This window comes from Ictidomys tridecemlineatus, chromosome 1 (genome assembly GCF_052094955.1).
Source record: "Ictidomys tridecemlineatus isolate mIctTri1 chromosome 1, mIctTri1.hap1, whole genome shotgun sequence".
NCBI classification, from domain to species: domain Eukaryota; kingdom Metazoa; phylum Chordata; class Mammalia; order Rodentia; family Sciuridae; genus Ictidomys; species Ictidomys tridecemlineatus.
In genome coordinates, this window is record NC_135477.1 from 41,642,004 (window position 1) to 41,655,959 (window position 13,956).

The window sequence follows — 13,956 nt, forward strand, 5'->3', positions numbered from 1 at the left end:
TTATGGCTTTTTTAAGTTTAATTCTTCTAAGCTATAGTATTTTAAAATGTAATTTTATATGTAAAATTCCTTCATTATCTTTTAAAAAAAATATATATTAGTTGTAGATGGACATAATACCTTTATTTTATTTGTTTATTTATATGTGGTGCAGGGGATCTAACCCGGTGCCTCAGGCATGCTAGGCAAGTGCTCTACCACTGAGCCACTACCCCAAACCCATTTATCACCTTTTTAATGGTTGAAAGAACTGTTTTGACATTCTCTGAGTCATTACTCATATTGTTGAATTCTATCTTACCTATTTTTATTGTTAGCATTTTTAGATTTTATGAGGGGCCTATCTGATACAAGAAGGAAGCTTGTGTGTCTGGTAAAATCACTTGAACCAAGTCTTGGATTAAACTGGGTTTTGGTCTTTTGTGAAGAGTGCTTGTGTAATCCTTCTAGTATCCTCTCTAAATGGATATATGCATATACCATCATGTGTGTATTTTGGTTGTTTGCATGAAGTTCTTTTTTCTCTGTAGTTTTCTGTTTGAATTATTTTATATAAATTAATGAATACATGTTAATATTATAATAGTAATGAAATAATGTTTCTTAAAAACAATAGGCACTTCTTATTGCTTTCAATTGGCATATAGTCAGAACATTTTAAATAAAATGTTCTAAAATAAGGGCTTTAAAAATGTTGACTGCATTTTATTTTTAAAGTTGGCATAGAGTTTTCAATTTTAAAAAGTTGCTGACTAACATTTGGGACCAATTAGCAATCAGGCAGCATGTAATTTGGAAGTGAAATCCTGCTGTGTTAAATTCTGATCCTTTTAATAAGATGTGTCTAGATGAGCTTGATTGTACACTATCAAAAAGGTCAGTATTTATTATGTAAAATAAATATGAAATATGGTTTGAGGAAGCCAAAAGGTCAACCTGACCAAAATTCTGCTTTTCCCATCAAAACTTTAAATCCTCAACATTAGAGTCCTTCCGAAGATGTAAAAAATTTCCACCCAATAAGATGGCTTTAGGTAAAGTGTGAACAAACGATGTTAATTAAATAATAAATTATCTCCATGGCATTCATTGGCATTATCTAACACAAGATTTCAGCTCCATTCATTACTGCCCAGGATAACATATAAGGTTTGTTCATTACCTCCAAGGATACACTAAACTCACAACTGATATCTCCTTGGGCATTAAATAGCAAATATTTGTCAAAGGTCTTCTGGGTCTTTAAAATATGCTCAAAATCATCAAAAATTATATGTGCTGTTATCCTTTCAAGACTTCTTCAGGAATCTCAATATTGACCTGTATCTAAATATGTCAAATGATATTGGGAGTCACATATTTCAACTATGTAATAGTTTCCTAGTAGGATAAACTAAATACCTTTGTCACAATTTTTCCTTACCAGAGTTAGATTTTATGTAACACAACAGCCTTAATAATAAAGGTTCATTATTAAATTTTATTGTTTTTCATAGTAACATACCCCAAAATTAACTTTTTCTTTCATTTATTTTTTTGGCAAATATGGGTGGTATAAGTTTTACCATATTTGTATATATATGCAACATCCAGTACAATTAGAATAGAATTTTTCCATCACTCACAACTATATCTTGGGGCTGGGATTGTGGCTCAGCGGCAGAGCGCTCGCCTAGCACGGGCGGGACCTGAGTTTGATCCTCAGCACCACATAAAAAAATAAATAAATAAATAAAGACATTGTGCTGTGTCCATCTACACCTAAAAAATAAATATTAAAAAAAAACTATATCTTGGGCTGTGGATGTGGCGCAAGCAGAAACGTGCTTGCCTGGCATGCACAAGGTGCTGGTACCACATAAAAATAAAGATGTATCTCCACCGAAAACTAAAAAATAAAAAAAATATATTAAAAAATTTCTCTCTCTCAAAAAAAAACAAAAAACAAAAACAAAAAAACAAACCTATATCTTGTGAGAATCCTTTTAAATGGATCTTCCCCAAACTTCTGGTAAACACTTATCTGTATTTTGTTTTTCAAAAAAAAAGAAAAAAGTTATAGAAATGGAATCATACTGGGTATATCCTTTTCATATTGGTTTCTTTCACTCAGTAAAATAATGCATTTGAGATTTTTTTTTTCCCCGAGTCCCTTAGTATTGCTGTAACAAAATACCTGGGAGTGAATAACTTATCATGATAGAAATTCAATTTTCATTGTTTTGGAGGATAGAAAGTCAAACTTCAAGGCACTGCCAGGATGTGTCTAGAGAGGGCTGTTCTCTTCTTCTGCATGCACACTTTGTGGCTGCATCCTCCTGAGAGGAAGAATGCTATGATTCCACATGGCAGCTGGTAAGAAAGGCAAAAAGGGTGAAAGCTTGTCTCCTCTGACTCTTTTGTAAGGCACTGATCCTTTCATGAGGATAAAGCCCTGGTGACTTACTCACATCTCAAAAGGCCACACTTCTGGATAACCCCAAAATTAAATTTCAACATACAACAGATGTACATGAAAACTTTAGCAGGATTCATCCCAGTGGTTGAGTTTATCAATTTTTCATTGTGTTTATTGTTGAATAGTGTTCTACTATATGGCTGTGCCAAGTTCATTTATCCTTTAAACCATTGAAGGACTATTGGATGATGAACAAATTTTGATAACTATTGAGATATTTCTAAACTTTTCAACTTTGTGACCAAATTTTTATTTATTGTTTTCTTACTATTGCATTTTAACAGTCCTTTATATCTGAAATATTTATTTAAATATTAAATATTGACATTCATCAGATGTGCATGTGTATATACACATACATATATATGAATAAACTGAAAACAGATTCTTTATCAGACATATGATTTAAAAATATTTTCCTTCAGTCTGCAGCCTAGGTTTTTCATTTTCTTAACATGTGTCTGTTGTGAAATGCCAGTGAAATCAAATTTATCACTCTTTATGGGTTATTCATTTGGTGTCATGTCTGATAGTTCTTGGCTTAATCCTAACTCACAAAGCTTTTATTCTGTTTTCTTGTATGACTTTTGTAGTTTTGTGCTTTGCACTTATATTCAGATCCATTTTGAGTTAATATTTTATAAAGAGGGAGATGCTTATCTATTGTTTTTTTTTTGCTTCTTGCATGCAGATGCCAAGTTTACAATGACATTTCTCAAAAAGAAAGCTGATGTCACCCAATTGTCTTTGAAACTTTATAAAAAATTAGCCATTTTTGTGTGAGTTTGTTTTTGTAATTTATATTCTATTCTATTATCTTCTGTTTTCTAGAAAATGTAAAAAAAAATCTAAATCTTCTGTTTTCTAGAAAATGTTTCATAAAATGTTTCATAACTATTCTATTAATTCATGTGTCTTTCATATCACTAAAATCATGCTATTTTTTAAAAGAGAGAGAGAGAGAGAGAGAGAGAGAGAGAGAGAGAGAGAGAGAGAGAATTTTTTTAATATTTATTTTTTTAGTTTTCGGTGGACACACATCTTTATTTTATTTTTATGAGGCCCTGAGGATCAAACCCAGCACCCTGCGGGCATGCCAGGCAAGCATGCTACCACTTCAGCCATATCCCAGCCCCCCCTCGCCCAAATCATGCTATCTTGATTACTGCAGCCTTATAATAAATGTGAGTTCTTCAACTTTACTCATTTTTTCAAAAATTTTTTGGGTACTTTAGTTATTTTGTTTTTCTATACAAATCATGTTTTCCATGTCTGCAAACTATTCTGCTTCTATTTTGATTGATCTTTGTTGAATACACAGATACACCTGAGGAGAATTAGTGTATATACTATATTATCTTTCAAATGATGAACATAGTGTATCACTTCATTTATTTGTCTTTTAAAAAAAATCTTAGTAATGCATTCCACTGTTGTCATGTATTTAAAAAAGGAATAAAATCAATAAAAAAGTCTTACAAATATATTATAAATCCTATACATGTTTCAGTAGATTTACATCTAAATAATTGTCTTTTTTAGCACTGTTGCCAACTATATTTTTTCTTAGATTCCATTTGTAATTTTTTATTGCTAATATACATAAGCTTGATGAATTTTTATGTGTTCTCTTTGCATTGCTAAACTCGCTTCTTAGTGCAATTATTCTCTTTGCAAATACAGATTTTTTTGATCCATATGTTAGTTTTGTTCCTTTCCATAATTGTACTGGTTCCACTTCCCAATACAACACTGAATTGGAGTATGGAGAGTGGCACCCTTGCTTTTGTTCCATGTCTTAGGATCAGAATATTCTATTTTCATCATTAAGTATGATATTAGCTTTAGATTATTTTAGATACCCTTTTCTTCTGGTTAAGTAAGTTGTCCTTTCTTCCTAGTTTGCTAGTAATTTTATTGATTGGGCATTGAATCTACCAATTTTTTTTTTTCTGAGACAATAGCATGATTGCAGGGTTTTTTTCCTTCTTTAAACCATTATTGTGGCCAAATATATTGATTGGTTTTCAAATATAGAATGAGTCTTAGATTCCCAGAATAATCTCTGCTTGGTCTTTTTTGATAGAATTAATTTTTCTTAAACAGTTTTTGCCTGATTTTGCTATAAGTAATCCTAGCCTCATAAATGAGTTAGGAAATATTTTATCTTCTGTTTTCTAGAAAATGTTTCATAAATTATATTATTTCTTATGGGCAAGACAAATTTTACTGGCTCATAAGAAATAATAGTTTTATTAAAACTATTTGAAATAGTTTTACTGAAAATTCAATTTCTTTAAGAGTTGGGGGATGGTTCCATTTATTTATTCTATCATGGATGAGTGGAGGTAGTTTTGGTTTCCAAGAAATGGTTCTTTTCATTGAAGTTGTTGAAATGTTTCTTAGGGTTGACTGGTTTGTTTTCTTATTATACTTCAACATTTGCAAAGTGTATAGTGATGTCCTCTCTTTCAATCCTAACATATATTTAAGAATTTAAAGTCCACTTTCACTGATAGCTATTCTTAGATTATAATATTTCCATAATTTGAAGGAAATAAATATGATTTTTTTGTATTCTAAAATGAATAGGTCAAGGAGGCATTGCTTTCCAAGATTCTCCTATGATTCCTGGTCCAGTGACTTTGATTATTAAATGTCTTTTAGTTCTATCTGATTCTATAATGAGAGAAAATGCTTTACTAAAATTTTAGTTGGCTTGTTGTCTGGATTTTCTGTAAAAATATTCATTTAAGAGTTCAGAAATAACTTCACCCTGTAAATATTAAATAGAACTTAGCCAAATGCTGTAAACCACACTTTGGGTGAATATCACCAAAACTAATGTTTTTCTAAAATAGTTCAGCCTAGAAACCCATGCCAATCCAAAACATCATTGGTGGCATACATATATATCATCAATGTAGAAACTAGAAAATGCATTTAAAACATTATAATTTGACAATATATTTTTTATTTTGAATAAACTTTAGAAACAAGGATTTATTTCAATTTTAATAATTTATATATTTTATAAAAACATCCATTTGAGCCAAAATAGATTTATAAGAACAAAACTGTCTTTCACTATATAAGGTATGAGATGACCACTCCTGATAAACTTCCCACAAATCTATCATTACCTTTCATTTGAAAAACAGTACAATGAATATGTTTTCTCCTGTTCATTCCTCTTCTAGGGAACTATTTCCATAGTTAAAATAGAAATGCCATCTCTCAGCATGTATATTTTATTCGATTTTTTTTTCTTTCTTGTAAAAGTGGACTCCAAATACATCCATTCCTGGCTTACCATATTTCTGTATCAGATATTGCTCTAGTTTGAGCTTCCTCTGCCATCTTCGATTATTGATTTTTAGTAACTGAATTTCAGTTCAGTCACTCTTTTAATATTCTTTTAATCATGTCACATTATATCTATGAAACCTTCTTTGTATTATTTCTAGGTCAGTGATGTCAATTTCAACCATTGTAAGTACTAGTGTTAATACTTTAGTCCTATTTAATTTTGGTATTTTTTAATTAAAGTCTGAAGTATGACAGTTTGATATCTCTAAAAACTTTACCACCCCGACAACTTCATATATAATTGTCTAATAGTCTGTGTGTGTGATAATATCCAATTATGAAATGCCTTTGTTTTCTTGCGTTGTTTTCTAAAACGTTGAAACTCATGTATCGTGAAATATTAGACCATGGGAGTGGCCTGACCAAACAAAATAATTTCCAATTTAGAAAAGCTTTAAAATGCAATAAAACAAGGTAAAGAATCAAATATATTAAGAAAATTGAGGATTTTTTTTTTTCTTGAAGAGACTATATGTGATCAATGGTACACAGGTGGGTAATTATCTCCATGACTGGGAACATTTGGCAATATCTAGAGAAAGTTTTGTCAAAAATGGTATGATGCTTCTAAACTCTAGTTGGAGAAGTTTGGGATGATCATGAAGATCGTATAATGCCCGGGACAGCTGCCCCCAGTAAAGATTTATCCAGCCTATAATGTCAATTATGCTAATATCAAAAAATCCTGTTCTATATAAAGGGCATCTGGGTGATTGCTTGACTACATGGACTAGTCCCTCTACCCACTTTCATTAGGTAGTAAATCTGAGGCACAAATAATTATTATATTAGGACTAACATTTGGTTCTTTTTAAATATTATATAATATATAAAAAATGTTAAATATTTTGTTCAAATGTTTAATTTATATCTACCCCATATGATTGGTTAGAAGATTAAATTCTTTTATTTACAAAACACTAGAATAATAGCTGGTATGAGGCACCGTCTCAAAGTATAAGGTTAAAAAGAGGGGTGGTTTATTGTTCTTCCATGACTTTCTCCTTGTATAGTATATATAAATACTAGTACTTTTATATTCCTTTCTGCAAATGAGGAAGATACAGAGAGATTACCTAAACTGACCAGGTTCACAGAAGTTATAAATGATAAAACTGGACAATCTGACTACCAAATCCATGTCTTAAATACTATATTACAATTGTCTCTCCTATGAAAGCTATGAAAGGAAAAAGAGGTCTCACAAATGTGGTACATTTCACTTAAGTTTTCCTCTCTGTATCATCTAATTAGAGTGTCAACTGTCCTTGGTGGCTCAACATTAATGAGAGATATATTATGCAGAAATTCAAGTAATTATAGGAAGGATCTATAATATATCCACGCTTCACGTGGGGTGATGGCAAATAGCCAGAATAAACAGAAAATGAAATATCAAAATCTTGTATTTCCTGTAGAGGATTCTCTAAGCAAAATAAGTAAACATTCTGAGATGTGGTTTACCTGCTGAGACTGCTCAGTTACCTGGCTGCTGGATCAGTGACTAAGTAATTGAAATGTACAGAAAACATCCCTGCAATTGAATATCTGAGAAAAATTTTCTGATGGGTTCCATCTTAAGAGTGAAAATAAATAAAAATAATATATATTCATTGATTTTGGGTAAAAATACTACTCTAGCATAAATCTATATTCAATAAAATGCATAAGGAGATAAAGTAAATCATTAAAGAGAGAGGAAATACAAAGGATAGGTCGTATGTGTGTGTGTGTGTGTGTGTGTGTGAGAGAGAGAGAGAGAGAGAGAGAGAGAGAGAGAGTATGAATAATCAATATGAAAGTCTCTATTCTTTTAGCATAATATATATGATCAATCCTTTAGGGTAGGAGGAGGAAAACTAATATAGGATTTATCAATCACAACTTAGAAATAATGAGTTCATGGGATGGATAGCTGATGGGAAAAATGCACTATCACAGACTTGGCATGTTAAAAAACAGACATGATGATCACATTAAGGTTGTTGACTTAGATCTATTTGACCTATTTGACCTGTATGCAGCTATCTTGCCAGTTATGTAGTAAAACTCTACATTCACTTATTTATTCATTTAATGAACACATTTTGAATGATAAGTTTTTGCTAGATACTCCTATAGTTCTAGGGGATGTTAAAATAAATAAAAGAGATGAAATATATACCCCATAAAATCTAACTTTCTGGTAGGGGAAAGAGATAATAAATAACTACATAATTTGAGGTCAGCTTGAGATAAATATTGTTTTTCTAAACTAAATGGAAGATGGAATATAAATTGGGGCAAAGTAGCTTGGAAAGCATAATCAGAGAAAGATTTCTTGAAGAAAAGACATCTGAGAAAATATATAAACAAAATAAGAGAGTAAGCAAGAAAAACATCTGGGGAAAGGCAGAAGGAATTATGGATGTAAAAACTTGAAATAAAGGATTTACATTTTTGTAGATGAGAAAGATGAAAGTGTGGTTGAAGCAGAACAAATAAGAATATTTATGGAAAATGAGGTTGCAGAGATAGTCAGGGACAAGATCATGTATGGCTTTTTAAAGTAAACAATGACTTCCAATATGATTGTGATAGAAGGCCATATAATGATTTTGCTGAATGAATGATGTGATGAGATATATGGCTGTGCACAGGGCAAAAGTTCTTATACATAAGAGTTTCATGTTAAGAGGATAAGAAAGAGTACAGGAGAAATATGTTGAAAATTGTATCTAGGGTGGCAGAGAATGGTGATAATACAATGAATATGTGGTAAAAAACAGAGATGATAGAATGTGGCAGAAAAAAATTAAAGGGAAGCAATGGTAGATCAGAAAAGTAAAAAAAATGTAATAATGTGGTATGTTTAATTAAAACTAAATCAATAACGACACTAAAGATCAATGGCCTAAACACATAATTTAAAAGGCAAATATCAGCTTGCTATATATGTTTTTATATAATAATATACAGGCACCATGTAAATGAATGCTAAAAGTACACTATGCCAACAAAAATAAAAAAATTGATGGAATGGCTACATTCATATAAGACAAAGTAAATTTCAGAGCCAAAATATTGCTAGTAAAAAATTAGTCATTTTTTAAATAATAAAAAATTCACTTAAGGAGTGGTCATAAAAATCCTAAATCTTGGATAACCTACTCTTTGGTTCCCTGTCTGCTGTTTTTCTTCTTACTTAAATAAATCATAATCCTTTCACTGTCACAAAACAAAACAATCTTAAAACTCTATGAATATAAATACAAAGTATACATGAGGAAAACACTAGTAAATGGAAAGGAGAAATAGAAAATTTCAATATTATACAATAAGATATAAATACTGCCAACATTCTAAATACCTCCTAGACAAAAAAATAAGTAAATAAATGAGAACATAGAATGCTTGAACAAAAGTATCAACCAATATTTGCAAAACACTTTCCATAACAAAAACAGAAAATACATTCTTCTCAAGTGCATGATGAAAACTTATCAAGAGGTAACATAAAGTCTATCAAACATATGCCAATAAACATCAATGCATTCACATCACATAGAAAATATTTTTGAGCAAAATAGAATAAATAAAAAATCATTAAATCACTAAATCATTGTTAATGCCATCAAATCACCATCGTCTTTAATATTTTGTAAATTCAGTGGGAAACTGTTTGCTTTTAAAATCTGATGGAATGATAAAATTTGCTATATATTCATCATTAACCCAGTATCTTACTTAATGCACAAACACTGCAGTTACTTATATAATGATCAGAAACAATGCAAAGACATCTACTGTCCGCCATTCTTCAACATTTTACCAATGGTAATAGTCCATGCAATTAGACAAGAAAAATTAGATACATAATAATGATAAACAATGAATAAAGCAAACTATATTACCCTAAAAATCCTAAATAAACCATAAAAAAGTTTAAGTGATAAAAGCAGTGTGTAAGATTGCAGGATATAAAAACACTATCAAAAATAAATGACTACAGATCAATTTCTTGCACGACAGTGTGAAGAGCTCTACTGACTACTCCCTACTAAAACTGATGAAAATCATCTTGAAGTAAACAGAAGCTTCTGAAAATGGCCCTTTGGGCAAATAGCAAAGAAACATCTAATCATGAAGATTTAGGAAATTTGGGAGAAAGTGAGTCTGTGGCATTTGAACCAAGACCTCTCCTTCCCGTCCCTATCCTAGTTCAGTAAGACAGAAAATCAACTCCAGATTGATTTCCAGAACACTTTCTACTCATGGATCTCAATCAGAGGACTTTTTTTGTTATTCCATTTTTAGGTTCTTTTTGGTTTAAGATGATAGTAATCCATTTTGACATAATAATACAAGCATGGAATATTTCTTATTCAAACCGCAGTACCTCTCCTTGTCTATCCTTCTCCCAAGCTACTGCTCTCATCCCTCTATTGATCTTTATGCCATTGACCCATTTTTTAAAAAAAAATCAGTTTCTTATGGATGTACATGATGGTGAGATACACTGTGGTATATTTATATATGTAAATAGGTCTTTTTTTGGCATCAGAAATTGATCCCAGAGGTGCTTAACTGAGGCACATCCACAGCCATTTTTAATGTTTTATTTCAAAACAGTGACTTGCTAAGTTGTTTAGGCCTTTACTATGTTGCTGAGGCTGGCTTTGAACTTATGATCCTTTAAACTTACCTCAGTCTTTAAAATTGATGGGATTACAGGCATATGCCACCATGCCTGACCAGAGGATTTCCTTACTGTGATGAGTTGTTCTTAAGCATTTCTCACCTTGACCCTTTATTAGGTTAAGTCCCAGGAATGTGTGGTCAATAATTGGTAGGTTACTTTGGCCCAGTCTACTTCCATGTCTACTCTTTCCTGGTATTGGCTCACTGACAATACTGGAACCACAAAGGCCTTCCTACAGTTCCATGCCAAGAGAATCTAGCCAAGAACACCCTACCACTAAGTTATTAGAATGGAGTGCCACTCCAAGAGAAAGGTGCCATTGTCCTCATACCTACTCCCTAGGCAAGGATCCTGGTCAGTGACTTTTCCTCAGGTGGAGTAAGAAGCAGGCTGTAAGACAGATAGTTCTTTTAAGAACTAATTTAAAGAAGAGATTTCATTTGACAGAAAGTGTAGAACATTATAATGCTAAAAAAAAACTGGCAAAAAGTTGGAGCTTATGATGTAGAAAATTGGAAGGAAATTCATGGATTTAATGAACACACAACCCTAAGTAAATTTTGACTATCCTAAGGGTATACTTCCTTAAGGAACAACATTAGAGACACAGCACTGGGGAATGAAATACTTTCATTAAAAGAATCCAGTCAGTCTCTAAAAGCTTAAAAATCACATAACAACAAGAAGCCCTGGTTGAGAGGAATATCCAGAGATGCTATGATATAGTGTTTATAATGTTCAACCACCCACAATGAGGCATGCACATTTGAAAAAACATGGTCCATGCACCAGAGTAGGCAACAGAAATTGTCTTGAAGAACAGATGTTGGTTTTTAATAGGAAAACATTTCAAAAGAGCTATTAAATTGTGTTTACAGAACAAAAGGAAAGATTGATTAAAGAAATAAAGTGTCATTATAATGTCATGTTGAATAGAGAATATCAATAGATAGGAAAAATGTCATGAATAAAGAAAAATAAATACCAGAGTGACTGAAGAGTACATGAACTAGCAAATGAAGAATTAGCATTCTTGAATATAGATTAAAACATATTATGCAAACTGAAGATACAGGGAAAAATAAAGAAAATGAAGCCAACTTGAGAGGAACATGGGGGATATAGATAACATCTAACACACCAACATACACATAATGAGAATACCAGGGGAGTGAAAAGAAAGCACAAAAAATATTGAAAGAAATAACTGAAACTCTGTCAAATTTATTGAGAAATAACAAATTTGTGTACATGGTATATAATATAGTTAAATATAGGAATCTTGATAAACTTCAAAGAGACCCATAGATATGCCAAAGTGAAACCAATGAAAATAACAATGAAAATTAAAGACAAGGAGAAAATCTTGAAAACAAAAGTCATGTTTTATTTACAAGGAAATCCCAATAAGATTAATATCTTACTTCTCCATAGAAACAGTGCATGCCAAAAGTAACAGTACAGCATATTTAAAGTGCTCAAAGAGAAAAGTATAATCAACAACTCTGTGTCAAACAAAGCTATTGTTCACAATCAAGAGACAATGAAGATTTTCCCAGAATTAAATTAAGAGAATTCTAGTAGGCCTGACTTACTTAAAAAAAAAAAATGAAGGGATTTTTTAAGGCTGAAAACAAGTGACAACAGAGAATCATTTGAATCCACATGAAAGCAAAAACATTGATAAAGCTAATTAAATTGTAGAGTATACAGGATTCATGCTAGATTGGTAAATTTTAGTTCTTAAAAATAAATAAACAACAACACTAAGGTAGCTATGTGAAATGATGGGTATGTTTATTTGCTTCACTATAGTAACTTTTTTATTTGCTGTATACTTAACATCTTTCACAATGAAATTTATTTTTAAAAATATTTAATCTATTAGGAAGATAAAACAACTATGAACACATATGAACTCAATAACACAAACCCCAAATCCATAGAACATTCTAACAGAAATGAAGGGAGGAATAGACAAGTCATGAGGTTGAGGCTTTGATATGCCAGTTTCAATGATGAATTTTAAAAAAAATGAAAGAATTACAAAGTAGAGGGCTATCTACTATCAATCAGTACACAATCTCTGTGATAGAACATTTACTAATTACATAAAACAAACTTCAATGAATTAAAATACCGTTAGAATGTTGCTGTGGTATTGCTCAGGCACTGGGTTCAGACAAAGAAGGAAGAGAAAAAACCCATTCCTGAGCAAAGGCAGGAATGGTTTGGACCTAAAGCTGACTCTTCAGCCTCAAGAAATTATACCCAGGATGGTAGCCCAGGGTCAAGCAGGGGTTAGGGGTAACTGGGTAAGATCACAACAAAAAGCAGCCACAGAAGTACTATGGTATTACTTCTTTCAGTTTAGCAGGCCCCAAGGAGACTGATTGCATTCTTACACAGAAACTACTTTGAGGTTTTTTTTTTAAGACAAGGAAGGGCTGCAGCACAGAATTTCAATTTTGAGGTAAATTAAAGAAGCTGGTGAAAGAGTAAGAGAGATCAGTGAAAGAAAGTTATTTTGAAACAAGAAAAAGTGAACTGAGTTTACTGGTTTTTAATCTTCTGTGATCGGTAAATGAAAATGTTGGAGGAAAAAAAAACGTTTACTTTTGGATCTTACAGATTAGGAGTACATACAAAAGATGCTGATATTGATATATTGTGTGTTGCACCAAGACTTCTTAATTGGAGTGGTTTTATTTTTACCCCATTCTATGATAAATTAAAATTACAGGAAGAAGCAAAAGACTTAAGAGCTGTCAAAGAAGCATTTCTACCAGTTATTAAACTCTGTTTCAATGGGATAGAGATAAATACTTTATTTACAAGATTATCCCTGCAGATTATTCCAGAAGACATGGACCTGTGAGATGACAGTCTACTTAAAAATTATAGATATTCAATGCTTTATTAGAAAGTAGAAATATTTTTAGATATTGAGTTTGATTTTTTTCCTAAAGGATTTTCATTATCATTAATTATTAAAATGGACACTCTTGTGTAGTGGTATACTGTTACAACAGAGAAATGACAATGGTTGCAATTACCCTGCAACCATTAAGAATGGTTGTAGGGTAACTGATGACATTTAACTCTGGTACCAGATATTGACAGCTTCAGGTTAGTTCTGACAGTTATCAAACTATGGGCCAAATGCAGTTATATGTGTGTGTGTGTGTGTGTGTGTGTGTGTGTGTGTGTGTGTCCTTGGTGGTATTTTCCGGGCTGTACTAGTAGCAAGAACTTGCCAGCATCATCCAAATATACTAGCATCAACTGTTGCACAAAAACATTTTCTTGGTATTTTCTAAATTGGAATGTCCAAATCCAGTGCTATTCAAAAAGCCTGAAGAATGCAATCTTAAATTTATACCTATATGGGACACTAGGATAAATGCCAGTAATAAGTACAATCTTATGTCTATAATTACACCAGCTA

The 13,956-nt window shown here is 31.7% G+C and overlaps 1 pseudogene; it reads left to right on the forward strand.

The window, feature by feature from the left end:
- Window positions 1-9,912: 9,912 nt before the first annotated feature.
- LOC101956901 (poly(A) polymerase alpha pseudogene) lies at window positions 9,913-13,438 on the forward strand (annotated as a pseudogene).
- Window positions 13,439-13,956: the final 518 nt, after the last annotated feature.